Source organism: Cryptomeria japonica, chromosome 9 (genome assembly GCF_030272615.1).
Source record: "Cryptomeria japonica chromosome 9, Sugi_1.0, whole genome shotgun sequence".
Classification (NCBI taxonomy): domain Eukaryota; kingdom Viridiplantae; phylum Streptophyta; class Pinopsida; order Cupressales; family Cupressaceae; genus Cryptomeria; species Cryptomeria japonica.
The window spans coordinates 655429632-655452272 of record NC_081413.1 but is presented as its reverse complement, the minus strand read 5'-3'; positions in this window follow the sequence as shown (position 1 = coordinate 655452272).

The following is a 22641-nucleotide window of genomic DNA, read 5'->3' as shown; positions in this document are numbered from 1 at the left end:
TTTTACCCCACCACAATTTTGTGAACTTAACTTATAGTACCTTAATTTTTTATTTGTAATCTTAGATCTAATTGTAAAGCATTATCAAAATCAAATTTTCATTCATAAGTTTTATTTTGAATTCATTTAAATAAATATAGGGCTTAAATTCACAAACAACCTAATTTATAATTCTAAATTTAAACTTGTGGGTCGCATAATTTTGATTCATTATCTCAAATATGATTGTTTGTGCATTTTAAAATTCAAATTTACACTCATAGATATGATTTTCAATTGATTTACATAAATTTAGAGGTTAAATTCCCAATAACCTTGATTTATAATTCTAAAATTTACTTGTGCGTTGAATAATTTTTCAAATATACTTTCAAAGTTTATCTTATGTTATGATATGATTTAGAGGCATTTGTCTTTCAAATTCACAAATCAAATTTCTTAATTAATTGGTTAATCAGTAATTATTACAAAAATTGCATTCTTTAATCAAAATTTTCAATTTGTTCATTCAAATTTCCCTCCTTTGTGCATGAGTTTTGTTACCATTAGTACTACCTAGAATACTCAAATGAGATGAATTTGTAGAATTAAGGATTCCAAAGGTTTAATTACTAAGGATATGCAACCTAATTTGGATAACCTATTTCATGAGAATGTTGGTGCTTCCTCCAACCTACCAAATGATATCATTTATCCCCAATCTCTTCATAATTCTCATGATGAGACTGAACCAATAACTAGGGTCACCATTGACCAAAAAGAGAAGATTGACAATGAATTTGAAAATCTTCAATAACTAATGAGTTAACAATACCCAAAAACTGAGGCAATCCCATTGATTGAAGGATTAAAAGGAATGGTGAAAAGTGATAAAATTGGTGTTTATTTGTTGTGTGGCCTAGTTCATATTGTTGATACTAATATCATTTCAATCAAAATTTGTGCCAAAGTCCTTGGTTATTCTTAACCCACTACTTAAGTCATTCATTTCATCTGTATGACTACATCCTTGCCTAGTGTGCCCACATTGACATCTTCTATCATGACTACGTCCACACAAAATATTAATCCTACATGTATGAGTCATGGAGCAATTTTGTTAATCAATACTCCTATATATCTCCTTCTATGAGTCTTCCATTTGTATCCCAATCATCTCCCATACCCATATATCATAGTGTTCCACCTCCTTACTCTCAACCTCCACCTACATACAAAAACATTACTCCTCCACAATATAATATGTCAAATTTTAGTCTACCCAGTGAAGCAACAATAAATAATTGTTACATCCCTACAACAAAAAATAGGTTCCATTACTTAATTCAAGTTTAATGTGCTCACATTTTATATAGCAAGCTCATTTTCGATAACATTGTTCATGTTATCCCTCCTAAGCATATGGAAGTCCCTCAATCAAAGATGTATAATAGAAAAGGTGACCCCTTGACTCATGTGAAAACATTCCAAACTTTGTGTAGTGATTTTTCTCATGACCAAAGACTTATGTCTAGATTATTTACTTGGATCTTTAGGGATGAAGATTTCCAATGGTATTGTTCTTTTTCTTCCCACACTATTACATCATTCTAACAATGAGCTAATGCTTTCATTAAACAATTTTATAATAATATTGGTCCTAAAATTACTTTGACTAATTTGATTCATTGTAAGCAAAGAGTGAAAGATGAAATGACTAATTTTATTGGTAGATATAAACATTTGTATTCTCAAACTGAGTGTCCTATGCCTAATCATGATGTTTAAAGTGTTTTTATTGATAATTTATAAAAGTACATTAGGCCCATAAGATTTTATTTTCTAAGTTTACTTCCTTTACACAATTATTCATAGTGCTTCATAATTATAAGCTTCAAGTGACTCAATTTGAATCATCCACTTCAATAGCTCTACTTGGTTAGAATGAGAATACTCAATAATATTTTCTAAAGTTTAATTGAACAAATTATACTTAAAGATAAATCAAAATATCAATAACCAAGTAACATATGATAAATCTTATGCCATGGTCGAGGTGTATGTTGATTTCTCTTACCATCCAATTCGCTCTATTACTATCCCGGTTGATGTTGGTATTAAGTGTTTAGATGTGAATTCTACTATTATTTCTACTTTGGATAAATTTCGTGTGAACTTGGGGTATTATTGGTTGTCTTTCATTAAATATATGCCTTCTAATATTCATCAATTTTTGAAATACCTTCATAATGAACTATCATAACAATTAACCATAGCATGTATCAAATCACTATGAACCATAAAATATTCACCCTTGATTACTTGAGCCTCTCAATCCTTCAACTAATGCCTTTTTTCTATCTTGCTAGAAGTGGAAAAATGAAATAATTTTATTTTTTAGTAAGCCTAAAGACCCTAGACCTATTCCTCCTCCTCATGATGGACATTGTAGATTTCCCACACCTTATATTCATCTCATATATGCCACATTACCACCTCCTACATATTACAAAGGAAAGCGGTTGGCATATTTTATGTCTCAATATAATGTTGATTCTCATGTACCTCCTTCTTCAAAGGAAGAAAAGTATCCTATGTCCGTTGATCCTCAATCTTCTCAACCTTAGCCTAAACCTAAAAGAAACCATTGTGTGAGAGAATGTTGATAAAGACATTTTTCTAAGATTCATGATCTATCTTCCCAAACCATTTCCTCCCTCAAGACACCAAATATTGACTTGGTCCTATTTGTCTAGAATTTACCTGACCGTAGGGTGGAAATTTAACCTAAATTGCCAAGATTAAAAATGCTTAAGAAAAATGATGGTTCATGATCTTTCATGTTAGAGATCCCATTTTTTTAATGTAGATGATGAAATGGATCATGATGTTATTTATGCTAACAATATTGATTATAATAATTTTGATGATATTTATGAGCTTGTTGATGTTAATAATGATCTATCTTGACACTTTTCAAAAGGATTAACTCTATCTTCTAGCGACAAATAAAGTGAATCATCATTAGAGTATGGTTCTTGTTTGTAACTTGCAATAGCTCTATCTACTATGCTCAAAGTTTCTCCTTTTGCATCTTTTCCACTTTCCAAAAAAAATGATCAACAAGATTGGGAGGCAGATGATTTTATTGATGTGTTTTTTTGGTTTTTTGGTTCTCTTTAGCTAACCCTTGTTAGTTTGTTAGTGCAAGGTAACAAAGAGGTTCAATCCATTATGGTATTTTTCTATTTGTATCTCAATTGTTATAAATGTTGTCCCTTGTGTTGTCTGCTTGGGGATGATGTAAAGCATTGACATCCATTTTGGTCTCTTACATGTTGACTCAAACAACACATGTTCTCTTCTTCCATTGTTCTTGTTGTTTTTATACTTTTGGGGGATGGGGTAAATTCAACCCAAATATTCATGATATATATTATTTATTGTAAGAGAATATTGAACCTAACATTAGTGGATTCTTTATGTGATTTTTTCATGTTTTGTGACTGACATCCTTTGATTTTTTGTTTCATTGGGAGATCTCATTGTCATAATGTTCTTGTCTTTTGGATTCATCTAATAATAGCTTAAAGAAATCTATTTTGATAAGGAATATACAATCACTTTAATGTGGAGGAATACACTCCACTGAATGTTTAATTTCATGCACACACCATGTGATGTGTTTTGATACTTTATTTAGTTTGGAAACTAATTCTTTTCTTTGTAATTTTGTATTTTTTTTTCATGGCTTATAGTAAGAAAACCTTACTAGTCTAGTAGTCATGTTCTATCTCTCTTTCCACTTTCTTATGATGTCCCTTATATCTTTATATTGGAGTAGTAACATCCTAAATTCCTTTGGAGCTTGGTGTGCCTTGTCTCTTTGTTGTCTTCATAAATGTTTTTAGTAGAGACCTTTGTATTTTACCATGAGTATGCTTAGTTTCGTACTCTCGCTAAAGTGGAGGCTAAATGTACCATCCTGTATTATATTCACCTAAAATTTTGTCCTTACACAGGCCTCACTTTGGTATTCTACCCTTCAAGGCCTAATTACATTACTAATTTTTCTCACACCATTTATTTACCTTACATTTTCATCATAGTTCTAGCTTCACCCCCTATTTGGAGTCCTAATTTGTAGGACCAAGATGCACCACACTTTGGTCCCAAACCATTAATAGGATGTACCATTCCATGGTCCTAAATCGGGACTGACGTGTATACACCCTAGGCCTCCTAATTAGACTCCTAATTGGTCCCTTTTAATGGTCACCTTTGATGAGAAGGAAATATAGCCCCATGTCAGCTTATTGGAAAAATTTGTTCAAATTTTTGATAAGCAAGTATAAATTGATTTCTACCCCTCTCATTTTGAACCTAATTAAAAATTCAAGATCTAAATTACACTCTATCAAATTCAAGTGAGCAATCAATTTGTCTTCTATCAAGAATTGGAGTAGAAGAAAATTCAAGATTAAAGCATTGGAGATGACATTCAAGTTCCATCTTTTACGAAGACAATCTACATGAAACCCACATTCCTTATAAAGAGAAACAAAACTTCTTTAAGAGTATATCATTTTTAGCTATTCAGTCGTAAGGAAAGTATTTTACTATAGTAATTCATTTAAATTTTCAATTCAATTTCATGGTTAATTCAAAAAATGGAGTTTTACCTAAGGTAAACCCCTATTCCATATAGATTTTCCCTTTTCACTAATGTAGTGTCATAAATTGTACACTCTTTCTAGGGTGGTACAATTTCACACTTAGGTTAGCACCCGCCTTAGCATGTCTTGCATCTTGCATTTCTAATTTCCCTTTTAGTATTTAATTAATTAGTTTAATTAAATCTAAAGTCATGTTTCATCACTTTACATGTTATAAAGTTGGGCCCTTTACCCTAAGCATGCCCCTATTCATTTTATTCCTTCAATAAATAATTTAATCATAACACCTAAATATGTCCTATTTAAACCTTTAAAGCCTAATTTCGCATATCAAAACACCTCAAAAATAAGTTGTAACTTGGGTATTTTCTATAATATCATCACATCTAATGGTCCCAAAAATCTAGGGAAAAGTTGGTCGGATCATGGCGGGACTGCACATGGTCCTCGACTTTTTCCCTGAAATTTCGGAAGCATAGTTCTATGATATAATAATGCTTAACCCCAAAATATTGGTGGTAAATTCAATTCCTAGGTCATCCTAAAGATGAAATCAAGTCAAAATTAAGATATAGGGTTTCATACATAAGAGATCTCTTTCTTCATTTGAAGGGATCTAAGGGAATGGAATCCAGGAAAAATCTATCGAAGCAAGCATAAGGAGCCTTATATGTAGTGAAAGAGAAGCCTATGTGGAGTCTTCAACAAAATTCAATGACATTTCATCAATAATTTGTCTTCAATTAGGACCCTTGAAGACACTAAAGAGTAATAGGAGATATCGTGGCAATATCTCTCCCTTGGGGATTCGTATGGTTTCATGTTATTTTCATGTCTTTGTATGAGCTTATTTACATTAATTGACACATTTACATTATTTATTTAGATCATTTAGCATATTTTGGTTTTAAGCATTATCATTTACATTCACATTTACATTTAGGGTTTACTCTCATGCATAGGGTATCTCTAGTTTCTTTCATTTAGGATCTTGCATACACACAAGATTCTGGTACATATATTTTATGTATATTATCAGCTCTTTATGGAGGTGGAAATAACCAACACAGGGGTTTGAGTAAGGAAAAAACCCTATATATCCAACGAAACCTTCCCTTTTCAGTTGCAGGTGCACTAACAGGTACTTGGAGGTAGTTCCAGATCAGGAAAAGGCACCGGAACCACCTAGAAGTCTCAAATTTGTAGAAGAATATCAAGGACAGGGGCATGACACCTTGTTCCCCCTCAAAATCAGTCATTTTCAATATGTTTTAGTTTCAAGACCTTCAGATTCCATCTCTCCAGTTACAAATCTCTATTAGATTCTCAGAGGCAGTGTAATGACACCCTTGTCCTGGTCAATTTGTCTCAGTTTTCAGCATCAAGTAAACATCCAAAATCCTTCCCCTTTCATGCTTTCAGTACCTCGGTTTCATATTTGCAGGTTTGTGCAATTTCAAGTTCATTTGTGCTTCATTCTTGCTTTCCTACTCTAGTTGATCATTCAAACCCTAGTTTTTCTCATCATTTGCAACATGAGGAACAGAAACCCTAATAGACAATCCTTGGATCTCTCTTTCTCACAAGAATTCATGAATGTGATCTATCTCTCCACTCTCTTTTGTATTCCCAATGTGTTGGTAAAAGTGAGATTAGGCCCTAGTCACTAGATCTTGCTTTTCCTGCCTCCACATTTTAGTGAACATGATGTAAATCCAATATTATTTAATTCTTATTTATGCTCTTATATCTGAGTATTTTTTTCTATTTCAAATTAAAATTTACATTTACAAGTTTCAATTCCTTGAAAATTTTAAAATTTAGAGGTCAATTTTATTTAAACCCTAATTTTCCAATTCAAAATTGAACTTTTGGATAGCTTAATTTGGATCATTAATTTCAGATCTGATTTTGGAACATATTTCCCTCATAAATTTCATTTTCTAAATCAACCTTTACAGTGATTTCATTGGTGAAAAATGAAAATCTCCTTCTATTTTGCATATGTTATCATTTGAAAGGAAATTTTTTGTCATGATGCACTCATTTCCTAAATGGGATAATGGGTTAGTTTCCCTTGTTTCAATTTTTTCCTCTCTTAAAGAATCTCCTCCTATCTATGACAAAATTTTAGTTCCTAAAATATTTGTTACCAATCCCTTCAAATCTCTCCCATGCTCTAAGGATGAAGATTTCAAGAGTGATCTTGACAATTCTCCTAAAATGTGCTATTCCCATCTAGCTATCTTAGAGGAAGAGGATGATATCATAAACACTTTTCTTAATGTTACCTTACCTTCCCTACATTATACCTCTATAATTGAAAAGGTATTGATGAACATTGACTTATCTTCTCCAAAATTTGGTCTTACCAATGGGGTCATGTTAGTAAAACAAGAGGTTATGAGTATTTCTTTCAAAGATCTCTTTCTTAAGCATGAATCTTTGGAGAAAGATGTTCATCTCCCTCCTAAAAAATACTCCCCTCATGAGGATCATTTTTTCCAAGATGGCATTGTCTCTACTTTTCCAAGTGATGGTGTTTCATCTTTTGATTCCAACAAAAATCCCATTAGAGATGATGCATTATTGAGAAAATCTTTCCCTTCTCCGAAAGTTTGTCTTACCCCTAAAAATTTGTTTGACAAAGAAGATGAAATAATAATAAATTTCCTTAATCATCTCTCCCCTATAGATTTTATTGGATATTTTAAGGAAATAGGATGATTTAGACACATGTAATGATTTTCTCCCTCCTAAGGATGAAGAGTTAGTAAACAATGTTATCCCTTCTCCCGAAATTGGCAATAACAATCAGGACATATTTGTGCAAGATATTCCTTTCAATGATGTCGCTATTTGGGATGAACAATTAGAATAAGGTGTTGATTATTCTCTACCACATGAGAGAACCCTAGCCCTATAGAAAGATAATTGATTAAAATATTTTAATTTATATTGATGAAAATAAAATAATTTATAAACAACTTTTATTAAATCTAGATATGAATGGAACCTTTTCATACTTTTTGAACAAAACAAAACAAAAAATTGATATTTATGAAAAAAATCTTTTTAAACAAAAGAAAAAAGTTATTTGCTACCAAGGTCAAATATTTTTCGTTCACATAATGCAATCTTTGACCTTTATTAATCAAAGAAAATTTAAAAACATGTATTGGCTAAAAAATCATGGATTGGCTACGATATTGTACATCTTTAATTTAATATTTTACCTAGTTTCACTTGGAGCCCTGGAGCCCTCTTATAATCTGTGCTTTTTTTCTTGTCATTTTATGCTCTCCAAAAGTACTCGATTCCCCTTCAATGAATTTTCTTCTCCTTTATCATCATCAGACATAGAAAACATCTCCTTATAGAACAAATGATTTTTTATTCATTTTGGCTTCAAAGTCATGCGTAAAGAAACAAACATAATTCATAAATAACAGAGGCAACTCATAGCTCTTGAAATGTCATGCAACTTAATTCATGAAAGGAAGAAGGTCAAAAGATAATTATTTTTATAGTGACATTGTATTGAAACCTTTCCTTGAGAGAAGACATGAAACCATATATTTCACCCTAGTCCTATGTTATAATCAATTAAAGTACATTTCTATGCGTGATTCTTAGTATGACACAATCTACTGCTCAAGAGTCCTTTCCTACCTTATAAGAAAATTATCTTTAACATGATATGTAATAGGTTCATTTGGTAGGAAAGGAGGTAGGAAAGGAGTGAAATTTTCAATAGCATGGGGAAGAGAATGAGGACATAAGGTATAGGAATAGGTAAAATGAGAAGTGGTCTATACAAAATTATTATATTCTTCTTAAGTTTATTATGCCTTCTATCTTCATTATTTATAAAAACTTCTTTATCCAATATTTTTTTGTAATGTGATAAAAAAAATTTTGCTTTTCATTGAAGCTTTTCCCTTCTTTACGTCTTTTCTATAAGGATCTTCTACAATATCCTTTTTTTTTCTCAACTGGTATATTCTACTTATTTAGTAGTTGAAATGTTAATCTATGTGGCCATCATGGGCCTATAAACGCTATCCATAGAGAATAGATTCTTGAGCTAGCTTTATTTTGTGAGTCAAAACTAATGTCCTAGATTCCACAAAGGCATTTCTATAGTGGGCTTGTCAATTCTATCAATTAGTTGATTAAAGACAAAACATTGTAGGAAGGGATTGATATGTTTCTTCCTTCATTAAAATCTTTTAGAATTCTATGTATTTTGAATTCCTTCATTTATGGGATAGTTATCTAATTTAACTCAATTATTTTAATTATATTGAGAGGAATATTACACTCACATAATGGAATGAATAATTTTTTTTTTATTAAGATAAAATGGGTTTTACATTGACCCAAATCCAAACTCCAGAAATAAAATAAGAAGAATAATTGTAAACCAGTCTAGAGATAGCTGCTCAACATATAAAAAAACAAGGGAAAAACCCCACTTAGCCCAACTAAAGAATAACAGTAAAATGTGGGAAAGCCTAGCAAACACTAAGTTGAGAGTTTCCATAAGCTCAAAAATTTTCTCAATAATATTTTTGTTGATTTCTTCAAGCTCCTCCATGGTACTCCTTGTGGTGCTTTTCTCTTGGTTTTTTGCTCCTAGTTTTGGTAGATGGTCCTATATACACCTACATTTCCGGTCCCTATAAATTTACTTCTAGATTTCTTCTTTTGGATTTGACAGGTGATGGTGGGATGCTATTGAGCGAATGGGCTTTATGAGAAGTGATTTTATTATTCAATTTTTTTAGGCCTTCTACAATGTTATTCATGGCTTGTTTGCTAATATCCAAACCTTGATATTATCTTTTAGCTCATCCATACCCTTCTCCAAATTGAAAATTCTAGCTTCTTGCTCAATTTTCATGACGACATCTTCAGTCAATTTCTAGGTCATTTTCAAAATATTATTGGTTTTATCCAGCATGGGGTTCTACATGAAGGTGTTGATGATCTCTAAAATACCTTGTTTGATGAAAATAATTTTGCTAATTACCCAAGAGAAACACTTCTCCTGTCTAGTGGAGGAAATATCCAAAAGCATATCAATATCCACTTAATCACTTTTACTACTTCCAGGGTCAACTTGCTCTACATTACGGGGGCATATCCAATTTAATCTCATCTTGTCCTTTGTCTTTTTTATCTACCTCTTTCCTCACCTTTTGATTTTTAGAGATGTTACGACTCATCTCCTAGGGTTTGGAAGGTGGGTTTTTATACTTTTTAGCTACAAATCTAGGGTGGGGTTTACTTTTTCTGCTACTATTAGCTCTAGGAGTATCCTTCTTGGTGGTCCCTCTTCCTTTGAGGGCTAATATTTTGAATCATCATCAGGAACATGAAGATCACTCCAATCCATGGCCATCTCAGGTGAACCCTTATCATCCTTAATTTTTGTGTCCAACACCACATACAAAATAGGCCTAGAGGAGGGTTTAGGGTTTCTCTCAATTTTATGGACTGGGGAAGGCTTAATGTAATTCATTTTAGCATATTTCATGATAACGAGAATAAGTGACTCATGTAACACATGGCTGTCATTATTGTTAGCATGATTAGAGATTCCATGCTCTAAAGAGGAAAGAAAATAAAATAACAAATAAATTTTCCTATCATGTCTAAAGTGATTTAAAATAGTTAAATGATAGGAGAAAATACTTGCAAAAGGACCATCTAAGGTAATGTACCTCATGATGACCTCTTTCATATCAGCCCAAAGGCTCATTAAATATTTTTTGTTATAGCACTCATCAACCATCTTCCTCACTCTGCTTGTCAAAGAACACATACAAGACTTCCTTCATTTCCTTGCGCTCTCTGTAAAATTTCTTCCCATCCATTGATAACACAATAATTTATGTTTTAAAAACCTCATAGATTCTGAATTCTTCTCCATAATAATTGAGAATGCCTTTATTCTAGCCTTTTATAAATTCTTTTGCCACCCTAGGATCTTGATCATGCATCTTTTTAAAGTAAGAGTCAAGGCCACCATATGAAATCTCAGTCCACAATTCCTTGTTTTGTTCCCATTTTTTGCAAGAAGTTGACTCAATTCTATTTTTATCTTCTCCAATGTTTAGATTACCCTTGCCAATTATTTGGTTTACTCTTTGAAACCCAATCCCAAACCATAGGACACAAAACCTGGGAGTCGAGAACAATCTGGAAGCCCTCGCGTTGTGTCGATTCCACTTATTACAAGAAGTATCTTTACTCATGTGAAATGATGACATCATTAGTATTCGTTCATTGAGAGAAAACAAGATCAACAATATACCTTCATGTCAGCTCACACAAGTACATTGATGAGTTTTCCCCTTCCATCCACCACTTCATTTTCTCATACACCATACCCAAACTAGCCACATAGTTTTTAGGTTGGTTACCTTACCCAAAAACATGTGTAATTCGAATTTTATCCAACTTGGCAATCAAGTCGAGGCAATCTTGGATTAAATGTTTGATTGTCTAATTAGGAGGTGTCCATTTAATTAGATAGTTAATGAAGAATGTTTATTAATAAAAACTCCCTATGATTAAAATTGATGCTTGTCCATGTAAGCACACCAAGAGGCATAACTATTAGTCAATTTAAATTTTAAAATATATTTAACTAGCATATCTATATTTTATTAATAATATTTATCTAGCAGACAATATCAAATTTTAAAAAACTTTACCTTTAGCATAGATTAATTAATTTCATAAAATTAATATTTATTAAATTTATTCATATTTTAGAATATAAATTGACTTGCATACAAAACTAAAATAGAAGTTTCTTTTAAATCTAGATTAAAAATTATAATTTTTTCATTTAAAAAATAATAAAAATAAGAAGTTTATTTTTGAATTTAGATTTGATTGTTTTAAATCTAGATTTAAAAATATATATTGTTTTTACATTTAATAAATAATAATAGTAGGGAAATTGTTTTTAATTTAGATTTTAGTCTTTAGCTTATTTTCAAATTATGGGTTGTCTAGTCATTAAAATTACATGGATAAGAAAGTTGGGTGGGTACCATTGTATTATAACACCTCTCCGCATAATATGATTGTCTCAAATATGAATTTAAAAACTTTTCATGATTGAAATAAGTGCCACCTAGTGGTGATGACTTGACTTTATATTATTGTAATAAAACTATTTATTGTAATTCATATTTATTATAATTTTGATTTATTGTTATTTTAAAATTATACTTTAGAAATATTAACTCTAACTCTCACTTCAATAAAATATTTTTAGTAATTATAATATAAAATAAAAATTGGCTTGTTAATGGGGCTCTTGAGGTTGTTGTAGATTCCAAGGGGAATGAACTTGTTGATTAGATGAAACTAGATTTAGGATGCATGAAATTCAAATTTGACAGGGTGTAAAATGGGAGTCTAAGCCCTTTATATGTAGGCTTTGTGGCAAGAGATTGACACAATAATATTTTAGCAATTGGAGTTAAAAGATTGAAGGAAGGTACAAATAATGAAGTTGAAATGTAATTGGCATTATTAGTAGCCAAGATGGCTAGGAAATTATCAATATCACAATTACATTTGGAGGGTGATTTTCTAATTGTTTTCAATTCAATTATCAAGTATGTAATTTCAGTGTGGAATTTAAATAAATACGTTAAAATTTTAAGAGAATTTTTAATGATGTTTAATGATTTTAAAATTACTCATGTGTTGAGAGAAGGAAATATTGTGGGAGATAGGCTATCAAAGGAGAATTCTCATTAATTGAGGAGCAAAATTTTTTTTATCAGGAGGATCTATCTGAGATCCAACTAGATTGATGATGATGGGTTGCATGCTACCAATTGCATAAGCCATAATCGAAAGGTGTGTAGTTTAAATATGATAGGTTGGGAATTATGTTTTAAAGGTATTTTTTCCCATTTTTATCACACATGTAAGGTGGCACATAGAGGGTTGGTGAATAAGAGTTAGATGATGGAGGTGAATTTTACCCTAGTTACTAGTAAGAAGAAATTGGAATTTTTTGGTCGAATCTTACTGAAGATACTGCAGAGAGTTTCCAAGCATGATGAAACTTTGTTTTGGGAATAATTTATGAGAACAAAGAACTAAGCACTAATATAGAACTAATATTGATATCATTTAACTAGTGGAATGGGGGTTGGAGTTGGGAATCAAAGAGGATGTTCAATGGATCCTAAAGGAATGTGTAAATGAGGAGTGGACTTTTGGTTTGAGGCTGATTTGGAGTGGGCACATCTAAGTGAAGGTCTCATGAAACCAAAAAGTGACTGATTGAAAATTGGAGATCAAAGTCTATGACTTCAATCTTTCATTCGGTAGAGTGCTTTGAGTAATATGGATGGAAGGAAATTTGAAGCCCATATTGGCTAGAGGCTTCAAAATATTATCTCTCTGAATAAATTTTGGAATGAGATAGTGCTTGCATGATGAAGGAGTAGAAAGGGAAATCTTGTGTGAAGTTCAAATTTGAAGATTATTGGATCAATAGATCCCTTAGGATAGCCAAAATATAGTTTATAAGGGAAAAGGATAATTTTTTGGGTATACTTTGTAGGTTTTTTATAGTCTCTCTATATGTGTGTGTGTCTAAAATTTTGTTGATATTTTGTAATTTTGTATGAATGTCCAACTATAGTAATGGCATCAAGGTATATTTTATGTATTTATGAATAGGGAAAACAATCGATAGGATTCATGGAGAAAAATAAGTTTCATTTTATATTATGAGAATTTTAAAGGACCATGCCAATTGATACTATGTAGTCCCAAAATATCAAGCCAAACTTCTGTGAACATATCCAAATCATCTCCTACCTAGATGCAGGTTTGTGTCTCTGTATGACATCTGTAGATCACTATTTCTATCAAATTTCTTCAATAATTCACTATCTTTCCCTAATCTTCAACCATTCAATTCAAGTAAATTCAATTAAAGGAGGATAGGGACCTATCAAATGAGCTTGAAATCTAATTAGAATATTGTTATATCAATGCTAGATCAATTAGATTCCTCTCCTCAATGTGTTGTTTAATTAGGTCACTAATTAGATCATCTTAATTTAACCCTAACCCTAGTTTTACTCCACCACATTTTTGTGAAGTTAACTTCTAGTACCTTAATTTTTTATTTGTAATCTTAGATCTAATTGTTTTGCATTCTCAAATTCAAATTTTCATTCATAATTTTTATTTAGAATTATTTATATAAATATAGGGCTTAAATTTATGAAAACCCTAATTTATAATTCTAAATTTAAACTTGTGGGTTGCATAATTTTGATCCATTATCTCAAATATGATTGTTTGTGCATTTTAAAATTCAAATTTGCACTCATAGATCTAAATTTCAACCGAAGTACATAAATTTAGAGGTTAAATTCCCAATAACCTTGATTTATAATTCTAAAATTTCTTGTGGGTTGAATAATTTTTCAAATATATTTTCAAAGCTGATCATATGTTATGATATGATTTAGAGGCATTTGTTCACAAATCAAATTTGTTAATTAATTGGTTAATCAATCATTTTAACAAAAAATACATTCTTTAAGCAGAATTTTCAATTTGTTCATTAAAATTTCCCTCCTTTGTGCATGAGTTTTATTACCATTAGTATCACCTAGAATACCCAAATGAGATGAATTTATAGAATTAAGGATTCCAAAGGTTTAATTACTAAGGATATGCAACCTAATTTGGATAACCTATTTCATGAGAATGTTGGTGCTTCATCCAACCCAACAAATGATATCATTTATCCCCATTCTTTTCATAATTATCATGATGAGAATGAATCAATAAATTTGGTCACCATTGGCCAAAAGGAGAAGATTGACAATGAATTTCAAAATCTTCAATAACTAATGAGTTAACAATTAAAAGGAATGGTCAAAAGTGATAAAATTGGTGTTTATTTGTTGTGTGGCCTAGTTCATATTATTGATAGTAATATCATTCCAATCAAAATTTGTGCCAAAGTCCTTGGTTATTCTTAGCCCGCTAGTCAGGTCAATCATTTCATCCGTATGACTACATTATTTCCTAGTGTGCTCACATTGACATCTTCTATCATGATTACTTCCACACAAAATCTCAAACTTATACATACGAGTCATGGAGAAATCCTATTAATCAATACTCTTATATATCTCCTTCTATGATTCTTCCATTTGATCCCAATCATCTCCCATACCCATATATCATAATGTTCCACCTCCTTACTCTCAACCTCCACCTATATAAAACAAAATTACTCCTCCATCATAATATAATATGTCAAATTTTAGTCTACCCACTGAAGAAACAATCAAATTGTTACATCCCTACAATAAAAATTAGCTTCCATTAGTTAATTCAAGTTTAATGTGCTCACATTTTATATAGAAAGCTCATTTTCAATGACATTGTTCATGCTATCCCTCCTAAGCATATGGAAGTCCCTCAGTCAGAGTTGTATAATAGAAAAGGTGACCGCTTGACTCATGTGAAAATATTTCAAACTTTGTGTAGTGATTTTTTTCATGACCAAAGACTTATGTCTAGATTATTTACTTGGATCTTTAGGGATAAAGATTTTCAATCGTATTGTTCTTTGTCTTTGCACACTATTACATCATTTTAACAATTAGCTAATGCTTTCATTCAACAATTTTATAATAATATTGGTCCTAAAATTACTTTGACTGATCTGATTCATTATATGCAAAGAGTTAAAGAGAAAATGACTAATTTTATTGTTAGACATAAACATTTGTATTCTCAAACTACTTATCCTATGCCTAATTATGATGTTTAAAGAGTTTTTATTCATAATTTATAAAAGGACATTAGGTCCATAAGATTATATTTTCTAAGTTTACTTCCTTTACACAATTATTCACAGTGCTTCATAATTATAAGCTTCAAGTGAGTCAATTTGAATCATCTCCTTCAATAGCTCTACTTGATTAGAATGAGAATGCTCAATAATATTTTCTAAAGTTTAATTGAACAAATTATACTTCAAGATAAATCAAAACATCAATAATCAAGTGGAAACCATGACATCAGGTGTGGCTCCTTTATCCCAATACTTTAGAAATGAATTTACACCTCTTTTTAAGTCTTTGTAGAGTATTATGTCAAGATCGATAAATAATAATATGTTAAAACTTCCTCCCATCAAATCAATCAATACCTTGAAACTTTTTCTACCTTATCATGTTTTTAAATCCTTTTACGAGTATAGCCATTAATTCAGTATGAATGATACTAAGAATTTTTATACTTTAAGAAGTAAGATTCAAGATTTAATTGATAATAATGCAATATTTGTAGTTAGTGTGATTGACAAAGGAAATAAATTTTTATCTCCTAATACAATTCTCTAAATATTCACTAACCGTTTTCCTTCCAACTCTACTAATATTAAGATTAGTTCTTTCCTTTTCTCTCGATGACCTTGGCACTGAATCCAAAAGTGTTGTGAATCTTCTTGACAAACCTACACCTCCTAAAGACTTATGTAAACTTTTATCCTAGTGAGATTTTTGTTGCACCTGATGGACCATTGTATATCATTGCAAAGATCAAAGATAAAATCTCATAGGGGGTAGTCACTGATCCAATGTGTATGGTGAATGTAATCACTAAAGAATATCTCTATATTTTATAATTGCATGAAGTAACATATGATAAATCTTATGTCATGGTCGAGGTGTATATTGATTTCTCTTACCCTCCTATTATTTGTCATGGTCAATTACTATTATTTGTACTTTGGATAAATTTCATGTGAAGTTGGGATATTCTTGGTTGTCTTGCGTTAAATATATCCCTTCTACTATTCATAAATGTTTGAAGTACCTTCATAATGAACTATCATAAAAATTAACCATAGCATGTATCAAACCACTATGAAGGATAAAAACTTTTCCCTTGATTACTTTTGGCCTAAACAACTTAAGCCTCTCAATCCTTCAACTGGTGCCCTTTTTCTATCTTGTTAGAAGTGGAAAAATGAGATGATCTTATTTTTGAGTAAGCCTAAAGACCCTAGACCTATTCCTTCTCCTCATAATGGACATTGTAGATTTCCCATACCTTCTATTCATCTCATATATGCCGCAATCCCACCTCCTACATCTTACAAAGGAAAGTGGTTGGTATATTTTATGTCTCAACCTAATGTTGATTCTCATGTACCTCCTCCCTCAAAGGAAGTAAAGTAGCCTATGTCCATTGATCTTCAATATTCACAACCTTAGTCTAAACCTAAAAGAAACCATTGTGTGAGAGAATGTTGATAAAGACATTTTTCTAAGAATCACGAGCTATCTTCCCAAACCATCTCCACACTCAAGACACCAAATATTGACTTGGTCCTATTTGTCCAGAATTAACCTAACCCTAGGGAGGAAATTTAACCTAAATCGTCGAGATTAAAAATGGTTAAGAAAAATGATGGTTCATGATCTTTCATGTTAAAGATCCCATTTTGTTAATGTAGATGATGAAATGGATCACGATGTTATTTATGCTAACAATATTGATTCTAATAATTCTAATGTTATTTGTGAGCTTATTGATGTTAATAATTATCTATCTTGACATTTTTCAAAAGGATTAATTATATCTTCTAGTGACAAATAAAGTGAGTCATCATTAGAGTATGGTTCTTATTTGTAACTTGCAACAGCTCTATCTACCATGCTCGAAGTTGCTCCTTTTGCATCTTTTCCACCTTCCAAAAACAATGATCAACAAGATTGGGAGGCAAATGATTTTCTTGATGTATTTTTGTGTTTTGTAGGTTCTCTTTAGCTGACCCTTGTTACTTCGTTAGTGCTAGGTAACAAAGAGGTTCAATCCATTGTGATATTATTCTATTTGTATCTCCATTCTTATAAATGTTGTCCCTTGTGTTGTCTTCTTGGGGATGACATAAAGCGTTGAGATCCCTTTTGGTCTCTTACATGTTGACTAAAACAAAAGATGTTCTCTTCTTCCATTGTGCTTGCTGTTTTTCTAATTTTGGGGGATGAGGTCAATTCAATCCAAATATTCATGATATACATTATTTATTGTAAGAGCATATTGATCCTAACATTAGTGGATTGTTTATGTGATTTTTTCATGTTTTGTGACCGAGATCCTTTGATTTGTCCTTTCTTTGGGACATCTCATTGTCATAATGTTCTTGTATTTTGGATGTGTAGTAGCTTAAAGAAATTGATTTTGATAAGGAATATACAATCACTTTAATGTGGGGGCATACACTCCACTCAATGTTTAACTTTATGCACACACCATGTGACGTGTTTGGATACTTTATTTAATTTGGAAACCAATTCTTTTCTTTGTAATTTGGTATTTTTTGTTTTTCATGGCTTATAGTAAGAAAACCTCTTTTTTTTTTTCATGGCTTAAAGTAAGAAAACCTCTTGTTTTTCATGGCTTATTTTTTGTAATTTGGTATTTTTTGTTTTTCATGGCTAGGATATTGTACATCTTTAATTTAATATTTTATGTGGTTTGATTTGGAGGCCTCTTGTAATCTGGGTTTTTTGGTTGTCAATTTATGTTCTCCAAAAGTAGTTGATTCCCCTTTAATGAATTTTTTCCTTTATCATCATAGAGTTGACACAGAAAACATCTCTTTATAGAACAAATATATTTTTGTTCATTTCGGCATTAAAGTCACGCCTAAAAAATCAAACGTAATTCATAAATAATGGAGTTGATTATATAAACACAACTGCAAACTCAACATATAGAAAGATTGTAGGAAGCCTCTTGACTTAATAAAGAATGAGTGTAGACATTAATAAGCACAAAAGAGGGTCGTCTGGCTCTACATTTGCATGGCTGTCATGCTAGGGCCAATATTCCCTAGCTTGTGTCTTGCACTCCACTTTCTTCGTTCTGGGGGGAGAGGGATTTCTTGCTTGCTAGGGGTTGGTTTTTGCTTGCCCATGGCTAGGTTAATTGGTCTGCCGCGGGAGTTTTTTGCAACCCTTTTCTATTTCTTCTACTCTAGGTTGTTGTTGGGGGTGTGTGGGGTTTTGGGGTTGGGTTTTTTTTTCCCCTTTTCTTTTTATTCTTTTGGTATTTTCTTTGGATCCATGGAGAATAGAGGATTATCCTCTTCTCAGATGATCTCTGGAGATCTGGATATAGTGGATCCATCTCATTTGATGCATGCATGTGGAAATGAACTAATTAGTAATTCCCAATTAGGGATAGGCATCTGTTCTTCAAAAGAGCCTTTTCATATGAAAAAGGTGAATGGTGGTTTGGAGAGATCCCAAGATTGTCTAGTTCTCGTTATTTAACCTAAACAAATTTCAGAGGATGTTGAATATTGATGCAATCATGCTTTCATATGAGAAATTATCGATATTTGCCTCTCTATACCCATTTTAGAGTCTTGAACATGCTGTATCTGGAATCTTGGAGGAGACATGGAGCTACTTATGGCAGCTAATAACTATTTTCTAGTTTTTTTTTCTAACCTGGAAGACAGGAACAAGGCTTTTGAGGGTGGCCCTTATTTTTTCAACTAGGTGAGACTCTTTGTCAAACCTTGGCATATTGGCTTTAATTCTTCTAAGGAGTTTCCCTTTCGTGTGCCCATGTGGATCCGATTGCCGAGGCTTCCATTGGAAATCTGAAGAGAAGATATTCTTCACTCAATCTCACTACGTCTTGGTAAACCTATGGGTTCGGCTTCACAAACTCAAGATCGAAAGGTAATTTTCTATGCTTGTATATGTGTAGAAGTTGCTTTAAATAATTATTTCCCATATTCTATGAAAATTTGCTTGGGGACATCTTCTTGGATCCAACAGTTGGACTATGAGACCCTGCCATTTATATGGAGAATTTGTCATGAATATTGTCATTTACAAAAAAGATGTCCCATAAATAAATCTTCTAAATTGTTTTCTTTCAGATCCTCCTCACTTTTTTCTAAGGGAAGATAAGGGGAAATCTTCTATGCCTAATGGCCCTACTGATAAAGATGGCTTCATTCCTGTCAAACCTTAGAATAAGGACAAAGGAAAGAAGAGAACCTGGTTGGATAGGCAAAATGATGTCACCCTAAATAGGTTTGACGTTCTAGATGATTTGGTCCAAGAGCAAGGAGTTTCAATTGAAATATTCTTGGGTGCCCAATTTCAACATGAGGTGTTGGATGGGGATTCCAAGAAAGATGGTCGGGCCCTATCTTTTAAATAATTGTCTAGACTCTTACAACATTTCCAGAAAAATAATTAAATTCTAATTCTTGGAAATGGAGATGACAGCTGCCCAGCTAGTCAAACAATCAATGCATGGAGATTGACAATCATGGAACACTATAAGATGAAAATCAAGCAAAGAGGTTGCTCCAATACTTACGAAGAAGTTTGTAGAAATTCCAAAATTTTCAAAGGTTACAGAGGTCATATGCCTTCTAAATGACCAAGGAAATATGTTGCCATCTCCCTATGTTAGTGGAGATGGATTCCCCAATCTATAAACTTGCATTTATGAAAGGATTTCAAGAGGATATGCTCAGATTAATTGTGACAAAACAGATGCAATCAGCCTCTTAGAAAACTGGCTTGGGCTACGTTGCAGACCCCAAAAGAACAACCAACCGAAAAAAACCTGTTAGATATGAACTGCACATATGTTTTCTTGTCTGCGTTACCTTTTATTCACTTAGTTCACAAGTATTAGGCGTTTTGCGTAGTTTTGTTAAGGGGAATCTGATTCATGAAATGTATGAAAAATCATCAAATATTTTAAATTTTTTGTGCAGATTCCCGTCACATAAACTCAATCCTATTTCATTTATAAAGCAAAATTTGTAAGGTGCTGTTCTGCGATGCCTAAGGAAACACTCGTAACTCATAACAACATGACACCAAGTGCAATTCGTTCAACTACAGTAAAAAAATCAAACTCCAGCCAATATGGTACACAATTGTCAAACCCTAGTTTCGTAAGTTATTCCAAATGTAAAAAAGATAATACCATAACTTCCCCCAACCAACTAAAATCTACAAGTAAATTAAAACCCTAACATCCATTTCTCTGAAAAATCCTAACTTTAGGTCGTAACACACGCTTTTCGAACCAGAAAAAACGGTAACAGTTGCACATGGTCCATCCACAGTGGTGAAATTTAAATCATCATTCCCCAGATTATTCGATATAGCGAAATCAAACCCTATTTTGCTAAATTATACATTTTCATTAAATTCCAGTATATTAAATCACTTAAATGACAGAGAACAGGACACGATAATCTATTAAAACATCTCCCATTTAAGCTAAAAATAAAATATGGATGAAACCGTAGGTAATAGCTCAACATTCATTCCGCCAGAAATTCAAACCCTTAAACAAAAATTAACGCCGTCGTTAATTGTTTCCAAACTCTACTTACCTCCGGCTCGGGAGACACGGCCATTTCATTGTGAGCGTAATAAACGATCCAAGACCGCCTTTGCTGGGTGACACGACCATTTCATTGTGAGTTACAGAAATTAAAATTAAAATTGCCCGTCAGAAACTTTTGCAGAAACTAAAAATAAAATTCATTAATATTAATATCATAATGAGTCGTCCGTCAAATGAGTTTCTACAACATTCTGCAACTCGATATGTTTATTCATGATATGTTAATATTAGCAGTCATCTGTCAAATCAATTTACTAGCTCTGCTAAAGGAAAGAACTCTGGGAAGAAAACCTCTGGTCACAGTTCATAAAATAAACTTATAGTATCTAACGGATCAATTTATACACCCCGCTCAAAACCACATACAAAATTCGGTCACAACAGATATAATATCAGTTTTGCATAGAGCCCATATGACAATTTGTCAAAAAAATCCATCGGATAATTTTCAAATGTAGACTCCATAGCTGCTATCAATGGAAGAAGACAAAATTTTCCAAAGCCCTGTGCCGAATCCCATGAGCCAAAAACCTTCCTGCCAAAAAAGAAAGTATCAAAAAACCTTTGGAAAAACACTATTATATCAAATACCATGACCTCGAACTCTTCTCTAGACAACGAACATGAATACTTGAAATGAAAGGGGAAAGCGTGAATAATTATCATCATAAAATTTTACATCGACGTTACTCAAGAAAACCATATGACTATTGCTGCAAACCTTCCCATACACTAGAAGGAATTTCCTCAAAACCCAGATCTCGCTGATTAGCATTGCTATCAATGGCTAAATTTGCCAAATAATCTGCAATCTTATTAATTTCTCTGTAACAATGGGATACCAAGAAAGATTCAAACAATTCTAATTTTTGTAAAATGGGATCAAGTATATACTACAAATTCCAACAATTCGATTTCTTTTTCATAACACATTGAATAATCACCATAGAATCACCTTCAATTATTAAATTCTTAATTCCCAAAGAGATTGCCATATCCAATCCAAAAGACAAAGCATAAAATTCCACATAATTGTTAGTTTTAAAACCAATAGCATGACACTTAGCTCGAATAAAATTTACATTGTGATCATAAATTACCATGCCTACCCCAGCCGGCCCAGGGTTACCACGAGAGGCCCGATTAAAATTCAGTTTAAAGTGCCCCTATGGAGGAGGTTTCCATCTAGCAGAGCATCTCTTACCTATTGCATCATTCTTTTTTAAAATTGAACCATGAGAGGGTAAAACTGACAACAACTTCCAAACTCTAGTAACTCTACTATCCCAGTGTGAAAAAGAAGTAAGATTTTCCAAATTCTTATAAATAAATAACAAAACAACCTCAGAGATTGAAGACTCAATTTTTAATAGAACCTCAGACACAGGAGACCTTGTTTTTTTAAATATCCTGTTGTTTCTCTCTAGCCAAACATTCCAAATCACAGTAGATGGAGATATGATCCAAAGACATGCATAAAAAGATGAGGCAAACATAAAGGGCG